General features: G+C 47.3%; 1 protein-coding gene across 1 annotated transcript in view; it reads left to right on the top strand.

Annotated features, from left to right (window-relative positions):
- The first annotated feature begins 9,114 nt into the window (after window positions 1–9,114).
- LOC310831731 (tropomodulin-2) overlaps window positions 9,115–19,130 on the top strand; it is a 47,736-nt gene continuing 37,720 nt past the window's right edge. The window contains exon 1 of the mRNA XM_083712864.1: window positions 9,115–9,308. The gene's annotated coding sequence lies outside the window, so the exon portion shown is untranslated. The remainder of the gene's footprint in view (window positions 9,309–19,130) is intronic.

A 19,130-nucleotide genomic window follows, 5' to 3' on the forward strand; every position in this document is an offset into this window, starting at 1 on the left:
ATCAACCACTCACCTTAGCACATGAATCAATCTGTTTATAGTGCTGGCAGGACAAGAGAGAGTTTGCCCAGAGATGGAAGGCCTTTGATATCATTTGCCATCAAAGCACAGGATGATCAGGAAGACACACTTGAAAGACTTGTTCAAGGATGCATAAAGGAAAGGATTTGTTCCCGAACTGATGTACTACTAAGAACTGCATAATGCAGGGGAGAGTCTATTACATTTTTGATAGAGAATGGTGGCCAGAATAGGCAGAAGCACCACATGGGAAACAGAGTTCTGCATACCTAGGTGGTCCATTGCCAAGACAGCAGGGCACAACCTATTTTGCCATAGATATTAACATGGGGTAGAAAAACCTTAATAACTTTCAAACTGCTAATCAGAACTTCATCAGGCCAATGAAAAGGTCAGGTCGACTACAAGCCTGAATAAAATGCATCAGTGGTTCCCCCCCCCCCCAAATTAGAAATAAATAAATGATAAAGGTAAAAAAGGTAAAGAGCCCCTGACAGTTAAATACAGTCGCAGTCGACTCTGGGGTTGCAGCGCTCATCTCACTTTACAGGCCGAGGGAGCCGGCGTTTGTCCACAGACAGTTTTTGCGGGTTATGTGGCCAGCATGACTAAGCCACTTATGGCACAATGCAACAACAAAACCAGAGCAGCACACGGAAACGCCGTTTACCTTCCCGCCAGAGCAGTATCTACTTGCACTTATTATTTTTTTGCATGCTTTCGAAGTGCTAGGTTAGCAGGAGCTGGGACAGAGCAATGGGAGCTCACCCCATTGCAGGGATTTGAACCGCCGACCTTCAGATCGGGAAGCCCAAGAGACTCTGTGGTTTAGACCACAGTGCCACCCGCGTCCCCTAAATAAATGATATGCTTTCTTAATAGGGAAAACAAGGCCAAACTGTCACTTGTCGCTTCGGTGGCAATTATTATCGGATCAGTTTGGAATCTGGCACTTTCTCAGACCTCATGTGAACATTGGGTAGTTCACATACGCCGCATTTCGTGTCATTAGCCCAACTAATGTCGTTTTTGTAAGCTGCAGAATCTTACAAGGCTTTTCCATGACGTAGCCTTGCTTTTACCGCTTGCCTTAACTACACTTGTGGTCCATTGTCATTTCCCCACTTCTTCGGGGCTCGGGATGGGAGAGTCCCACATGAAAGACAATGCTATCTTAGAGCTCTTTGTTCCATCCCATGAAAAGCACCCTCTATGCTAAACCGGGAGTTTTCTGCTACTGATCTGCTTGAGTTGTATAATGGCTGTGACAGTTTCCTCTGAGTGTGATAGGCGGGAAGGGGGGTGGCGCTGAGAGATGCCACCAAGCCAAGTTGAGTACTTCTGGCATCCTGCCCATGGTTTGGATGAAGAGAGGCTTTTGTATGCTCAAGGGTATGCCTGCCATTGAGCAGAGGTCTATTATAATTCTGCAGTGCTCCTTAGAAGGCGAGTCTTTTCCCAAACTTGCAACTACATGCTTGAGCAAGAGAGATTTTTTTAAAAAATATATAGTAATAGTAAAACTTCCTTTTCAGAGGAGTAGCCTAACTTCTGACATCTACCATGAAATAGAAATTTAAATTATACCAGCTCTCGGGGAAACGCAAAATGTTTAAAACACACACAGAAGAGATGAGCAGTTGGCGGTGCTTATGTCTTTAAGAAATATAAAGAGAGAAAGAAAGATGAACAAAGACAAAAAGAAGCTCTTTTTGCAGAAACTCAAGTAAAGAGCCCAATGAAACATTGCAAGAGGGAATCTGTGATTTGTTAATTAGAACAAGCGGGACCTGCTGCAACAAAACACAGCAGTGCACAGTGTTCCTGTTCACATTCCAGCCAGCAAGTCACACCCCTTTCCAGAATACTCCATTCCACCATTTATTTATTTACTAGATTTATAGCCCACCATTCCTCCATAGAGCTCAAGGTGGAGTACATCACCTCTCATTTTCCCCAATACTTTTAATTATCAACTCATATTTGTGCAGGTTTAACGGATGAATAAAGTAGCATAGGATTAACTAAGATTTCTGTAAATGGGGGGGGGGGGGAGTCCACATTGACCCAATAAATTGTTTGATTGACACAATAAGTGTGTGCAGCAGCAGCAGCAGCAGTCCTATCCCATCCTTGCCATTGCTTCCAATATCTCTGGGCCATCTTCCTCTCTAGAAGGACAGAAGTGTTTACTCCACAGAGCTGTGACAGCATCCCCTTACCTGGGCTACTGCTCTTAGGTGTAGTGGAGGATGCAATTCTATCACAAAGAGTCAGCTGTCAGTCCAGTAGGCTTCTATTTATGGCAGTTGGTGGGGAGGAACGACCTCACCCTTGGCCTCCACATGTCTTGAACTAGCCCTCTTTGTCTAACCTGGAGTTACCGTCATAGAATGGCTTGAGCTTGGGAGAGGAAAAGAGAAAAAAATAATATGCCTTGGCAGGTATAGGTCTACAGCTTCCTTATATGTCATTGAGCATTCATCCTGATTTGCTTGCACAAAGCTTATGCAGAGGTTAGACTACGCCTGGTCTTTGTGAGCATTCATCCCAATTTATTTGTGGGAACTTATACAACAAAGAATGGGACGCAGGTGGCGCTGTGGGTTAAAGCCTCAGCGCCTAGGACTTGCCGATCGAAAGGTCGGCGGTTCGAATCCCTGCGGCGGGGTGCGCTCCCACTGCTCGGTCCCAGCGCCTGCCAACCTAGCAGTTCGAAAGCACCTCCGGGTGCAAGTAGATAAATAGGGACCGCTTACCAGCGGGAAGGTAAACGGCGTTTCCGTGTGCGGCTCTGGCTCGCCAGAGCAGCGATGTCACGCTGGCCACGTGACCCGGAAGTGTCTCCGGACAGCGCTGGCCCCTGGCCTCTTGAGTGAGATGGGCGCACAACCCCAGAGTCTGTCAAGACTGGCCCGTACGGGCAGGGGTACCTTTACCTTTACCTTTATACAACAAAGAACATTCATCCCGATTTGCCTGTGTGGTGTTTAGATGTCTTCCTGTTAATCATTAGCTCATCCTTCATGTTTGAATTCATTTCCCCAGGGTGGTGTAGTGGTTAAGAGCAGTAGACTTGTAATCTGGTGAACTGGGTTCGCATCTCCGCTCCTCCACATGCAGCTGCTGGGTGACCTTGGGCTAGTCACACTTCTCTGAAGTCTCTCAGCCCCACTCGCCTCACAGAGTGTTTGTTGTGGGGGAGGAAGGGAAAGGAGAATGTTAGCCGCTTTGAGACACCTTAGGGTAGTGATAAAGCGGGATATCAAATTTAAACTCTTCTTCTTCTTCTTCTTTTTCTTCTTCTTCTTCCCCATCTCTTTCCTAATGGCAAAAAGTCTGTTTCTTTTTAAAGATGGACTTGTTAAACTACGGCAATCAACAGAGTGTTTTGATCCTAATTGTGCAAACCTACATTTGTTGGAGTACACTTGCACCCTTCCTGTGAATAATAATAATAATTATTATTATTTATTATATCACAAGGTATTTTACAATATACAAGTACAGAAAATACATACCATAGTAACAAAAAACCCCACAATACCCCCACCTCCAGTTTAAAAGGCCATCAATGGTTTAATTAGCCGAAAGCCTGGGAGAAATGAAATATAAACCAAACAATGTTTAAAATACTTCAATGGCTTTGCTAGGCGAACAGATGCACAATCACGATCTGAATCTTGGTGCCGTTTCAGTAGCAGGAATAAGGTGCACTGAAAGAATGCATTTTTGAGTGGGGAGCCAGCCCCAGACATGCATGTCCTTTGATGAGTGCATATGTTCACGGGTGGTGACAGAAATGAGCTAAGCATCTTGGGATGACATGTTCCAATACCTTCCTCATAATTAAGTCATCTATATTGTGTCACTGCAAAGAGGCACACTGTTTAATTAAATGAGCGCATGGTTCATTATACATCAATGATAGGGGAAGATTTCTTTGATGCTTACCAGACTGGCTTTTCTGGTGGTTCCAGCTTAGGAATCAAGATTGCTGCTTATGGTTACGTTCCTTTTTAACAAGTGCTTCCTCATGAACCTTGAAGGATGGTGCTCTGCTATAATTAGAACTCGTGATCGAGATAGTTTCTAAGATTGCCCCCAAGGAAAGGCTGGGACAGACAGGTGTGTCCTTCAGGGAGGAAGAGAGGCAGTCTCCACCCTTCAGTCTCTGAGTTAGGATATTACTATTCCTCCAGAAGGACCCAGTTCTCTGGTTATGATGAGATAATAAAAAATTAACCCCCCAAAATACTCTGAGGCAGGGTAAATCTACAGTGAAGGCGGTGAAGGTCCTGTGTGAGTGCCTGGAGGCGGTTGGAGGATGGATGGCGGCTAACAGATTGAGGTTGAATCCTGACAAGACAGAAGTACTGTTTTGGGGGGACAGGGGGCGGGTGGGTGTGGAGGACTCCCTGGTTCTGAATGGGGTAACTGTGCCCCTGAAGGACCAGGTGTGCAGCCTGGGAGTCATTTTGGACTCACAGCTGTCCATGGAGGCACAGGTTAATTCTGTGTCCAGGGTGGCTGTCTTCCAGCTCCACCTGGTACGCAGGCTGAGACCCGACCTGCCTGCGGACTGTCTTGCCAGAGTGGTGCATGCTCTAGTTATCTCCCGCTTGGACTACTGCAATGTGCTCTATATGGAGCTACCTTTGAAGGTGACCCGGAAACTGCAATTAATCCAAGATGCGGCAGCTAGACTGGTGACTGGGAGTGGCCGTCGGGACCACATAACACTGGTCCTGAGAGATCTGCATTGGCTCCCAGTACGTTTCCGAGCACAATTCAAAGTGTTGGTGCTGACCTTTAAAGCCCTAAATGGCCTCGGTCCTGTATACCCGAAGGAGCGTCTCCACACCCACCGTTCAGCCCGGACACTGTGTTTTTTTTTTATATATATAATAATATTTATTGAGTTTTACAGAAAAAGGATTCACAAAAACAGAAAAATACACATACACACACAAAAAAAACAAAACAAAACCAAAACTTAAAAAGAAAAATTAAAAAATCCCTTTTTCAAATATCATACCATTCATTAACTTATTTTCATGACTTCCTCACATCTCCCTTTTTTGTATCCCATTTAAAAATTTAAATAGCAAATTCATATCTTCTTAATTTTACCCTTAGTAATTATCCTCACGAATTTTATCTTCTAATCATATTGCTAGAACCACTTCATTTCATTCCAACATCATTCGCATTCAAAAATTTTGCAATGTTTCTGTAAATACATCTTAAATTTCTTCCAGTCTTCTTCCACCGACTCTTCTCCCTGATCTCGGATTCTGCCAGTCATTTCCGCCATCTCCATATACTCCATCAGTTGCATCTGCCAATCTTCCAGAGCGGGTAGATCTTGTGTCTACAGCCCGGACACTGTGATCCAGCTCCGAGAGCCTTCTGGCGGTTCCCTCACTGCGAGAAATGAGGTTACAGGGAACCAGACAGAGGGCCTCCTTGGTAGTGGCGCCCGCCCTGTGGAACGCCCTCCCTTCAGATGTGAAGGAAATAAGCAGCTATCTTCTCTGTAAAAGACATCTGAAGGCAGCCCTGTTTAGGGAAATTTTAAATATTTAATGCTGTTTTGTTTTTAACACTTGATTGGAAGCCGCCCAGAGTGGCTGGGGAAACTCAGCCAGATGGGCGGGGTATAAATAATAAATTATTATTATTACAGTGCTTTATGGGAATTTAACCTTGAATGCATGCAACTGTGTGTTATAACCTTACTTGTAAGTAATCTGCCCCACTCCCACTCGAGACCACTCTTCTGGAAGCTAGGAGGACTGAGGTCTACCTACATGATCCAAGCTTAGGGTTCCTTATGCCCAGTGAAGGATCTGCTAAACATTCTGTTTTAAAACTCAAACATAGGTTCGGCCATTAGGAACCACAGCCCCCCTGCAAAAACCCACAGTTGGGCAATACTTTGATATTGGGGCTAACCAGAATGTCACAAAAGAGTGAGCAAGCTTTCTGAGTTTTCCGTAACTCTTGCCAGGCAACAAACCAAGGGATTGAGGGGAAGGGAACAGCAACAAAAATTAGGCTGGACGTTGTATGCATGAGGTCTGGATTTTGACTTACTGTAGGGGAAGAGCCATAGCTTAGCGGTCGAGCATCTGCTCTGCACACAGAAGGCGCCAGGTTCAATCCCTAGAATTGTAGAGTTGGGACCCAAAGGGTCATCTAGTCCAACCCCCTATGGTGCAGGAATGCCCTGGCAGCTCCAAGTAGGGCTGGCAATTTCCCAATGTGACCTTCAGCCCAAATCATGATGGGCTGAATGAGAGCCATGCCTCATCCTCCTGAACACCAGATTCAACCTCGGAACTTGTGTGCCAGAATTCAGGTTGGGCACATGCCTCTGAGCATATGCAGAATGTCGTTCCGCTAACCACAGAAAAATAATCCCCAGTTGCAAGGCTACAAATAGGTGTAGAGGAAAAGAACGGTGGAAATGGAGGCCTCCTGACCTGTTAACACAAATTGAAATAACGCGAGGAAATCAGATTCTGTTATGCGTTGCAGTAAATCTATGTTTTATTATTTTAAAAGTTTATGTTGTGGTTTATAGCATTGTTTTGATTTTGAATTACATATGGGGGGGGGGAGGTACCATAATCTTTTCAGAGCTTGGGGCCTCTAAAGGCCTTAATCTGGCCCTGGACCAATGGCCAGGGGTGATGGGAGTTGTTGACCACCAACATGCTGAGTTCACAAAGTTGGCTGCCCCTGGGCTAGATTGTCAAGATTAGGAGCTAGGAGGCAAGGGTTCAAATCCCTTCTCAGCCAGGGAAGGCCACCAGGTGACTGTGAGCCATTGACCTTAACCTACCTCACAAGGTGTTTTTATATTGTTATAAGGATGAAACAGAGAGGCGGGAGGAAGCCTGTACACTCCTTGGAGCAAAAGGTGTCATGCAAATGAAGTAAATAAATATACTGCTGCAATGACTAGATGACTCTTTGGGTCCCTTCCAATCCTATGATTTTTCTATACAACTAAAACGGAGCAATGGTTCCAAACTACAAGAAAGAAGATTCCACCTAAACAATAGGAAGAACTTCCTGACAGTAAGAGCTGTTCGACAGTGGAATTTGCTGCCAAGGAGTGTGGTGGAGTCTCCTTCTTTGGAGGTCTTTAAGCAGAAGCTTGACAACCATATGTCAGGAGTGCTCTGATGGTGTTTCCTGCTTGGCAGGGGGTTGGACTCGATGGCCCTTGTGGTCTCTTCCAACTCTATGATTCTATGATTCTCTATGAAAACAAACATTAAAAAACCCATTAGGTGCGCTTCCCCAGCCCATCAGGCATATAGAGGTAGCAGTGTGGACACCCACACCCACACTGCCTCTAATTCAGCTGCCAAAGGCACAGGAGAGGGAGCCGGACAATATTGGCCACCTCACCCTATCTCACAGAGTGAAGTAGACAGGCGAACTAATGCCAGTGTGCAGTGGAAGAAGCAAAGATCACCAGTGTCGAAGCAATGATTCTTCAACATCAACTTCATTGGACTGGTCATGTTGTGCGGATGCCTGATGATCGTCTTCCAAAGCAACTACAGTGGTACCTCAGGTTAAGAACTTAATTCGTTCTGGAGGTCTGTTCTTAACCTGAAACTGTTCTTAACCTGAGGTACCACTTTAGCTAATGGGGCCTTCCGCTGCCGCCACACCGCCGGAGCACAATTTCTGCTCTCATCCTGAAGCAAAGTTCTTAACTCAAGGTACTATTTCTGGGTTAGCGGAGTCTGTAACCTGAAACATCTGTAACCCAAGGTACACTGTACTCTATTCCAAACTTAAAAATGGAAAGCGTAATGGTGGTGGTCAACTAAAGAGGTTCAAAGACTCTCTCCAGGCAAATCTAAAAAAAATGCCGTATAAACACCGACAATGTCGTCATTGACATTGACATTGTCACCGGCAATGACAGGCCTAGACAGCATCTTGAGAAGTAGAGACATCACCTTGCCAACAAAGGTTCGTATAGTTAAAGCTATGGTTTTCCCAGTAGTGATGTATGGAAGTGAGAGCCGGACCATAAAGAAGGCTGATCGCCAAAGAATTGATGCTTTTGAATTATGGTGCTGGAGGAGACTCTCGAGAGTCCCATGGACTGCAAGAAGATCAAACCTCTCCATTCTTAAGGAAATCAGCCCTGAGTGCTCACTGGAAGGACAGATTGTGAAGCTGAGGCTCCAGTACTTTGGCCACCTCATGAGAAGAGGAGACTCCCTGGAGAAGACCCTGATGTTGGGAAAGATGGAGGGCACAAGGAGAAGGGGGCGACAGAGGATGAGATGGTTGGATAGTGTTTTCGAGGTTACCAGCATGAGTTTGACCAAACTGCGGGGGGCAGTGGAGGACAGAGGTGCCTGGCGTTCTCTGGTCCATGGGGTCATGAAGAGTCGGACACGACTAAATGACTAAACAACAACAAACACCGACAACTGGTAAACAGTGGCCTGCGAGTGCTCCAGTTGGAGAACAGCCTTTACCAAAGGTGACGCGGGTTTTCAACACTTGAACTCAGGATGAAAGGGAGAAACATGCTAAGAGGAAGGCATATTTGGCAAACTCTCACTATGATCAACTCCTGCCCAGAAACTTATGTCCCCACTGTGGAAGGACGTGTGGATCCAGAATTGGCCTCCACAGTCACTTATGGACTCATTGTTAAAACCCTGTTTATGGAAGACAGTCTTACTCGGCTACGAGTGATCCCCAAAGAAGCTGTGAGGGTGAAATGGAGAGGGGGAAGGAAGCCTGTGCTGTGCGCATAGCTGTCAACTTCTCCCTTTTCTTGCGAGGAATACCATTCGGAATAAGGGAATTTCCCTTTAAAAAAGAGAAAAGTTGACAGCTATGGCTGTGCGCCCCACCTTCAGCTCCTTGGAGAAAAAGATGGGGTGCAAATGCAATAGGTTAATATACTCCTGCATTGCAACTTTTCCCCAAAAAATGCATTAGGTGCGGTTCTGGACCGGGCAAACCCCGGCCAGGCAAGGGATGCGTCGGAGTCCCAAGAACTACGAGTCCCAGAGTGCTCAGCAGCGGCGCTGAGGCTGCGCAACCGCCTTGCCTGGCTTGGCTGCAGAGAAGGAGGGAGCGCCTTGCCTGTTGACAGCCCCCTTGGGTGGGCTTTTCTCTTTTTTGGTGGGAGCGCGCGGGCGAGAGAGGAGCGCACCATGCAGAGAAAGGCCGGTAGGCGGACGGGATAAATCGTGCGTCCGCCCAAGGAGCAGCGGGCAACGGTGCAGCAACTGGTAAGCCTGAGGTCGTCATCCCCCCCCCCCCATCCCGACCCCCGGATCTCTCCCATCTCGGGATGCGTGCATGCAGGCACGCGCGCGCGCTGCCACCCCACCCGCCCTGCCCTGAAAGGATGGAACCGAGCATCCTTCACCAGCTAAACTCCCATCTGCAAGGAGAGCCCGGAGATTATAGCATGGGGTGCATAGCAGCCAATTCCTGGGAGCCGAGGTCCCTTGGCCCCCCCTTCCCAATAAAATATTTGAGGGGACCAGGGATGTCCAAAGTTGATGGGCATCGCCATCCAAACCCAGCCAGATGGGCGGGGTACAAATAGTATTATTATATGTGCGCCCCGTATCTTGTGATCGATTATGCGGGGTTTTCTTACCGCCACCAATATTTTATTCAGGTTGGCACCCCTAATGGGGTGCAATGGTGCATTCTCACCCCACCTCTCCTGGATCTGCCTGGGGGTGAAGCCACTCCTATATTTCAGCCGCGGAGGGGACAGAATGGTCCCCGCGATGCCCGCTGCTTGCATGACATCTCCTAAAGATGTCCTATGCAGTGATGCTCCGTTGAGGCTCAGCCGCCTCTGTTGCCAGGCGGTGCGGGCCGTGTGGGGGGGGGGACGGCGCTATGGGGAGGGGCGATGTCTTGGATGTGGGGCCTTCCCGGGTCTTTTCCCAGGGGGAACTCGCCCGGGAAGCAGAGGTGGGGCACGGAGGAGCCGCGGTTTCCAATAATACAGCAGATCTTTGCCAAAGGGAGCCACTCGCCTGGGAAATGGGCAAAGGGGCAGAGGCGAGCGGGTTCAAGACGAGCAGGACCAGGGATGCCAATCTGAATAAAATATATGGGGGGGCGAGTCCACCAGGTAAGCCTCGCCCCTGAATAATCGATCGCAAGATGCAGCGTGCACACAGCATTTGTTGGCAATGCCCATTAACTTGGGGGGGGGGGGAGGCAGGCCCCCTCAATTATTTTATGGGGGGTGGGTGCGAAGGTCTCTATGAGCAGGAATCCGGATTAGAGCTTTGCCAAAGGGGACTCGGTCAGAAAAGTGCAGAGGGAATGGGTACACATACAAATAATAGTAAAAAAATGAATAATAATAGCAATAATTATCCTCATCCCAAAGAGGTTTCACTTTGATTTTGCAGCACTGGGTTCCTTGGTGTTTGTGTGTGTTTTAGGATAATAATGGATTGCTGTTGCTATCGTGTGTGTGTGTGTGTGTGTGTGTGTGTTTTAAAATGCTTCTATCATGAGAAGTGGGTGTTGTCAGGTGGTCCGTGGGAGAGCATGGGGCTGGTCGAACTCTGAACTTCCTGCCCTGACCAGGATGGGGCTGGACTAGATGACACCTGGAGAGCCCTCTCTCTGACTCTATCGATTCTGTGGCATGTGGTGGTTCTTTAATAGGTGTGTGTGCACTTAAGATATTTATAAAGCCCTTTGCTAGTGGTCCTCGATAAATGGCTCACATAGAAATGCTAAAACAGTAGGCACCTGTTTAAAAATAGTATAAAAATGGCAAACACAAGCTACAAAGGAGAGGGTGGGGGCTTTAAAAAAATTTCTCTTTCTCCTCTGCTCAGGGCAAGATGGTTCTTGAGTAGGCTCTCTGGTGGCGTGGGAGAGGCAGAACTAGATGATGGAAAGAGGCTGTTCTGCCTCTTCTTTCCCCTCCCCCTTTAAGCATTTTAAGGTGTCCTAGGGATGCTGGTGGCGCTGTGGGTTAAACCACAGAGCCTAGGACTTGCTGATCAGAAGGTCGGTGGTTCAAATCCCCGCAATGGGATGAGCTCCTGTTGCTCGGTCCCTGCTCCCACTTTCTTTGTGTTGGGACGCGGGTGGCACTGTGGGTTAAACCACAGAGCCTAGGACTTGCCGATCAGAAGGTTGGCGGTTTGAATCCCCGCAACGGGGTGAGCTCCTGTTGCTTGGTCCCTGCTCCTGCCAACTTAGCAGTTCAAAAGCACGTCAAAGTGCAAGTAGATAAATAGGTACCGCTCCGGCGGGAAGGTAAACGCCATTTCCGTGTGCTGCTCTGGTTCGCCAGAAGCGGCTTAGTCATGCTGGCCACATGACCCAGAAGCTGTATGCCAGCTCCCTTGGCCAATAAAGCGAGATGAGCGCCACTACCCCAGAGTCAGTCATGACTGGACCTAATGGTCAGGGGTCCCTTTACCTTTACCTAGGATTCTTTAGGTGGGTTTCTAGAAAGCTGCCTTATACTGAGTCAGACCACTGGTCTATCTAGTTCAGTATTGTCTTCACTGACTGGCAGCTGCTCTCCAGGGTTTCAGGCTGTGAAAAATTCCCAGCCCCTATTTGGAGAGGATGGAACCTGGGACCTCATTCCTGCAAAGCAAACTAGATGAATTTATTGACCCTTGGGGTCCATTCCGACTCTACAATTCTGTGATTCAAACTGAGCTGCAGCCCCCTCCCCAGTTGCTGCAAGAGATGAACAGCACAACCCTGTGTGTGTTTCCTCAGAAGTAAAGTCCCATTGTGCTGAATGGCGCTTACACACCCTAGTCAGTGTGTTTGGAATTTCAACCTAGCATAGTTAACCTTTCAGAATTGCCTTGATTCTCCCCAGCGCCGCAGATGTAATAGATAAGAAGAAAGGGAGGTGGTTGTGCTATTTAGTTCTGAATGGGTGGGGCACTGAAAAGAAGAGCAATTAAAAATATTACTTTAAGTGTCCTGTGTTTTTTTTTTATAGTTTTGACAGGGATTTTTTCAATAAGATAAATGCATAACATAAAACAGTACCTGGAGACAGGATGGTGCATTAAGTAAAAAATACGAACGAATAAATAAAATAGGTTCTTGTATGCTAGCAGATAAAATGCACAGATTCCTTCCACAAATATTTCACAGTGCTCCTAACACTGTGGGTGGATTTGCATTTTCTTGCAAGAAAGACCCAATTTTCCAACAAAAATGACTGCAGGGTTGCTGACCCTTTCCCCTTAATATGCATTTTTTAAAATGCAACAACAACAACAACAACAACCAGATAACATCCTTAAGATAGTTCATTTAAAAAAAAGAGATTAAAATGGACCCAGCTGCCCAAGTCAAACAGCTTTTCTCCCGCATTATCTTTGACTGAGCATTCCCTGCAGAGGACCTCCCTATAATCCAGCTGTGGTTGTGTAATGAGCAGAGGCTAAGAACAAGGAAAGTCATCTTGCCAAATGCTCATGCCAAAAGAAGCACAATAAGGGGAAAAAAATACAATAAACCATTTCACATCTTTGCTTCAGGACAAAGTGAGAAGCTTTTAGGATCGTCAGCCACTGTACCCAAGCGCTAAATCTCCTTTCTCTCTCTTTCCCCACAAATCCAAAACATGGCAACCAGCTGGATCCTGAGAATGGAACTGTCAAGCAGGGGTGGTGAGCCTCAGGCCTGGGGGTCGTGGCCCCCCAGGCATCTCTGCCTGGCCCTCAGGACTCTGCTGACCCCATGCTGCCCCTCCCTCCCAGGTCACACCCAGCACGGATCCTGCTCCTCGCCTACCTCTAGTGATTTTTACTTGGCTGAAATGTGTCCTTGAACTGTGACAATTCCTCTCCTTTGCCTGGGCATAGGTTGGAAAGTGGTTGTGTGTTTGCCAACTCCAGCCTTTGCCGCACTTGCCACTGGCTTGCGGCCCCCCCAGATAGGGGCTTCCCCACCGCTGCTGCTAAGCCTTACCTAACAAAACCCCCTTTTTCTTGAGAAGTGATGTGCAGCTGAGATGATCTGAGTGCTAAGTAGTGCTGAATTATCTTTGTAAATCTACATGCTTTGAAGCTGTAGTCCAGGGGTCAGCAAACTTACCGCGCCTCGGGCCGGTGTCTCCAGCGCCGATCGCGCGGCGGGCTGGAGGGCGGGGGAGCGAGTGCCCATACACGTGCGCACACACTATTTCTGATGCTCTTTCGGGTCAGAGGAGCACCAGAAATAGCTTGTGCGCATGCGCACGGGCCTCCTCCGACCCTGATGTGCACCGGAAATAATGCTTGCGCATGCGCGAATAACACTTGCGCATATGCACATAACACTTGCACATGAGCACAAACTATTTCCGGTGCTCCTCCAGTAAGAGCGGGCGGCGGGGGTCACTGCGGGCTGGATAAACGAGTCCCTCGGGCCTTATCCGGCTCGCAGACCCTAGTTTGGGGACCCCTGCTGTAGTCGCATTTCAGATCCCAGCTAGCAGCGACCGGGAAATCAGCCCTGTGGGAGTAAGCTGGGATAGCTCAATCCATAGAGCATGAGGCTCTTAATCTCAGGGATGTGGGTTTGAGCCCCATGTTGGGCAAAAGATTCCTGCATTGCGGTGGGTTGGAATAGATGACTCTTGTGGCCTCTTCCAATTCTATGATTCTACAAGAAGAATATACATGACTTTTTATCAATGAGGAACTTGACTCAATATGTGGGCTCCTCCAGATAATCCCATTTACTGAGTGTTCACCCTGATTTTCTGGCCCAAAGCTTACAGAATCATAGAACTGCAGAGTTGGAAGGGACCGGCCTAGGACCCACGTACCTACGGGACTGCCTCTCCTGGTATGCCCCGTGGAGGACCTTAAGGTCCACAAATGACAGCACCTTGGAGGTCCCAGGTCGCAAGGTGGTTAGATTGGTCTCAACTAGGGCCAGGGCCTTTCCAGTACTGGCCCCGACTTGGTGGAACGCTCTGTCACAAGAGACTAGAGCCCTGCGGGACTTGACATCTTTCCACAGGACCTGCAAGAAAGAGCTGCTCCGCCTGGCCTTTGGTTTGGACTCAGTCTGACCATTATGTTTACCTCCCCTTATGGTTTTTATTATGGGCTATTTTTAAAATGAGGCTGCATTTTAAATTGCATTTTAACCTGTATTTTAAATTGGTTTTTTCCCCTATTATGTTTTTACTATAATGTTATTGGTGTTAGCCACCCTGAGCCTGGCTCTGGCCGGGGAGGGCGGGGTATAAATAAAATTTATTAGTATTATTATTATTATCATCATCGTCATCATCATCTAGTCCACTCTCCCACAATGCAGGAATATGCAGCTGTCCCATATGGGGATTGAACCTGCAACCTTGGCGTTATGAGCACCACACTCTAACCAACTGAGCTATCCGCCCCCTCTGCGGAGCTTAGACTACATCTGGTCTTTGTTGAGCATTTGTTCTGATTTGCTGGTGGGGAGGTTATACAATAATGAGCACTCAAGCAGACTTGCCTCTGGGGTGTTTATGTGCCTTGCTGTTCATCATGTGTTCGTCCTAAGCTCTCCACTGTATTTTCCTAACAGCGAAAACACTGGGTGTGTTGCAACACAGCACTTTCATCTACTTCAGTTGCGCAAACCTAAATTTCCGGCATGCGCTTGGATCTCTCTCATGAAATGCTGTCAGGCTGGAGGTGACCTAAGTTAGTTCCACATGTTGCCAGGTGATGTTCGGAGAGCCTTTTAGCACCGCTTTTGGCACAGAGCAGAACATCATGTGCCAGACTTTTCATTATGTATTAAGATCTGGAACTGGCTGGAAGGCAGATTTATATTTCCAGCTCATGAGTGATGTGTCTTTTGAGAGCACCTTTAATACATGACCTCTTTTGGACGTGCATCATCCATTAACCAACCTGCTTCTTTCTTCTTTTTCTTCTTTGGCGATCACTCATAGCCGAGTAAGACTGTCTTCCATAAATACGGTTTTAACAGTGAGTCTGTAAGTGACTGTGGAGGTCAATTCTGGATCCATACATCCTTCCACAGTGGGGACATAAGTTTCTGGGCGGGAGTTGATCATAGTGAGAGTTTGCCAAACATGCCTTCTTCTTAGCACATTTCTTCCTTTCGTCCTGAGTTCAAGCATCTTCAAAGCCCATGACACCTTTGGTAAAAACTGTTCTCCAATTGGAGAACTTGCAGGCCAGTGTTTCCCAGTTGTTGGTGTTTATACTACATTTTTTTAGATTTGCCTTGAGAGAGTCTTTGAATCTCTTTTGTTGACCACCAGCATTATGCTTTCCATTTTTAAGTTCAGAATAGAGTACAGTGGTACCTTGGGTTACAGATGCTTCAGGTTACAGATGCTTCAGGTTACAGACTCCGCTAGCCCAGAAATAGTACCTCAGGTTAAGAACTTTGCTTCAGGATGAGAACAGAAATCGTGGAGCAGCGGCGCAGTGGCAGTGGAAGGCCCTATTAGCTAAAGTGATGCTTCAGGTTAAGAACAGTTTCAGGCTAAGAACGGACCTCCAGAATGAATTAAGTTCTTAACCAGAGGTACCACTGTAGTTGCTTTGGTAGACGATAATCAGGCATCCGCACATGACCAGTCCAAATTTTTTTTAAAAAAAATTCTTCCTTTCAGTAGCACCTTTATAGACCAACTAAGTTTGTTATTGGTATGAGCTTTCATACCAATAGCAAACTTAGTTGGTCTCTAAGGTGCTACAGAAAGGATTTTTAAAATTTTGTTTCGACTACTGCAGACCAACACGGCTACCTACCTGTAACCAGTCTAGCGAAATTGATGTTGAAGAATTATCGCTTCAACACTGGTCATCTTTGCTTCTTCCAGTACACCGGCATTAGTTCGCCTGTCTTCCCAAGTGAGGTGTAAAATTTTTTGGAGGCACCATTGATGGAATCTTTTGAGGAGTTGGAGATGGCATTTATAAGTGGTCCACGTTTCACAAGCAGCTTTCTCCCGATTGAAGTGCAGAGTGTTTGAGGACCGGGACATTTGCAGGGGAACCAAAATGCTTGTTTACAAAGCATTACTGTATCCACATGCTATCCTTAGAGTGTACAGGCAATGGCCGATTAATACGCACCTGAAAGATACATGACCAGGCACTCGCACACAGATCCGAACCTAAAAGGGACGGAAAATGTGACAAAAAATAATTTTAAAAAGTGCAGAACTGGGATGGGGCTGTGTGGAATGGGGTGGGTCATGCTTTTATGCGCTCCACTGATGTGCGGGGGCCGGAAATGGAACCCCAGCACAAAATTGTAATCGACTGTATTTGTGCATAAGTAGCCACAAAGGGATGCGGGTGGCTCTGCGGGTTAAACCACAGAGCATAGAACTTGCTGATCAGAAGGTTGCCGGTTCGAATCCCCGGGACGGGGTGAGCTCCCGTTGCTCGGTCCCTGCTCCTGCCAACCTAGCAGTTCGAAAGCACGTCAAAGTGCAAGTAGATAAATAGGTACTGCTCTGGCGGGAAGGTAAATGGCATTTCCGTGCGCTGCTCTGGTTCGCCAGAAGCGGCTTAGTCATGTTGGCCACATGACCCGGAAGCTGTACGCTGGCTCCCTCGGCACAATAAAGCGAGATGAGCGCCGCAACCCCGGAGTCGGCCGTGACTGGACCTAATGGTCAGGGGTCCCTTTACCTTTAGCCACGATGGATGCAGGGGGGCATGGTGAATCATTTGAGCCTGACTGCCTGATCCGGAGCCATATGGTGTAGTGGTTAACGTGTCAGACTTGTACAGTGGTACCTCGGGATGTGAACTGGATCTGTTCCAGAGCCCTGTTCGCATCCTGAATAGAACATAAGCATAGGCGCCGACGCCATGGGGCCTGAGAGGGCCCGAGCCCCCTCAAAAATTCGTTTGGGGGGGCTCTGCCCCCCCAATAATTTAAGAAAATTATTAGTTATATTATGCTTTGTAAAATCACAAAATTATGTTGGTATTTTTTATTTTCCTTGTTTGACGATAGTTACCTTTTAAAATACATTCAGTAATGAGTTAAAACAAAGCCACTCCCGATCTAGAGAGGGGGTGGGGTTGCGGGCTCTCGACCCATCAACAATCTCGCGGGGATTCCCCCTAGCTCATTAATATTCACCGCCCATGGCAGCAGCCAATCAGCTGCTGCAAAGGGCGGGCCCTCACAGGTTCACTTAAGGTCGGGGCAGCCTGGGGCTCGCCCCTTTCGTTCCCCCAGCAGCAGCGGTTTGGAGGTCTTGGGCCCCCCCAATATTTTTTATAAGTCGGTATGGGCCCCGCCCCCCCAATATTTTTTATAAGTCGGTGCCCCTGAACATAAGACACAACTGCGCGTGCGTGGGTCGTGTTTTGTCGCTTCCAAGCATGCGCGTGCCATCATTTTGACCTTCTGTGCATGCACATGCGGGAGCGGCGAAACCCGGAAGTAATGTGCTCCGTTACTTCCGGATCGCCGCGGAGCGCAACCTGAAAATACTTATCCTGAAGCAAGGCTCAAATCCCCACTCGACCATGAAACTCACTGGGTAACCTTGGGCCAGTCACTGACTCTCAGCCCTACCTACCTCACAAGGTTGTTGTGGGGATTAAACGAGGAAGGGGAGAACCAGGTATGCCCCCTTGAGCTCCTTGGAGAAAAAGATGGGATATAACCAGATGAAGCAATAAATAAAATACAGCGCTGCCTGATCACTGAGATTATGGGGGAAATCTCTGTTGGCGGTCCCCCATGGCTCAGAGTAGCTATTAGATAAGCCGTGCATTCAGTGTTGTGGTGCAAGGGTGGATCTACACACGGTGGTGGGGGGATCGCTATAAATAAGTCGGAAATTAAATTGTTAAATAATAATAATAATAATAATAATAATAATAATAATAATAATAATAAATTTTATTTATACCCCACCCTTCCCAGGATGGCTAACAACCAATAATAAAAACAAGTTGATTGAAATACAACTTTAAAACAAGTTTAAAATACGACATTAAAACATTAAGATGCAGCCTCATCACAGGAAGAGAAAGGAAAAAAGAAAGAGGGGGAGGGAATCAAATTGATTCTAAGCCAAAGGCCAGGTGGAACAACTCTGTCTTACAGGCCCTGCAGAAGAAATCAGATCCTGCAGGTCCCTGGTCTCATGAGATAGATGGAGCGTTCCACCAGTGTTGAAAAGGCCCTGGCTCTGGTTGAGGCTAATCTAACTTCCTTAGGCCCGGGACCTGTAGGGTGTTGCTATTTATGGACCTTGAGGCTCTCTGTGGGGCATACCAGGAGAGGCGGTCCCGTAGGTACGAGGGTCCTAGGCCATGAAGGGCTTTAAAGGTCAAAACCAGCACCTTAAATCTGACCCTGTACTCCACCGGGAGCCAGTGCAGCTGGAAAAGCACTGGGTGAATATGCTCTCATGGCAGAGACCCTGTGAGGAGCCTCGCTGCTGCATTCTGCACCCGCTGGAGTTTCTGGGACAGCTTCAAGGGCAGTCCTGCGTAGAGCAAATTACAGAAGTCAAGCCTGGAGGTGACCGTCTCATGGATCACTGTGGCCAGGTCGGGGCGGGAAAGGTAAGGACCAACTGCTTGATGTGGCGAAGGTGGAAAAATGTCACCAAAAGGGGGAAAAACCGCTATGTAAAAATTGCATAGAAATTTCTTTTGCTCTCCGGCACCATCTAGTGTTACATGTTTATAACACATTCAAGGCATTGCGTTGTTGTTTTTACTAATGTAGCTGAGTCCCTAGTCTGTGGAAATCCCTCCCAACTGAGATCTGACAGGCACCCTCCTTGCTAAACATCTGGTGCATGACAAAGACTTTATTATTCCAGCAGGCACTTCCATGTAGTGTTGGATCAGATGATGTCTTATTGGTTCATTCTCTGCATTTTTATGTACAGTGCTTAGAAATGCCAATAATCGAAAGGTTTCTAAATACCTTAAATGAATAAATGAAATAAAAATGAGTGTTGTGATAAAGTATTCACTGTGGAACAGGATACCTGCCAGTCTTGGCAGCACCATCAAGCATTATTGAATAACTAATAAAGTGGTTTTTCTGCTTTTATGAAAACATCCATCACTGGATTT

Source organism: Podarcis gaigeae (assembly GCF_964106915.1).
Source record: "Podarcis gaigeae genome assembly, chromosome: 14".
Classification (NCBI taxonomy): domain Eukaryota; kingdom Metazoa; phylum Chordata; class Lepidosauria; order Squamata; family Lacertidae; genus Podarcis; species Podarcis gaigeae.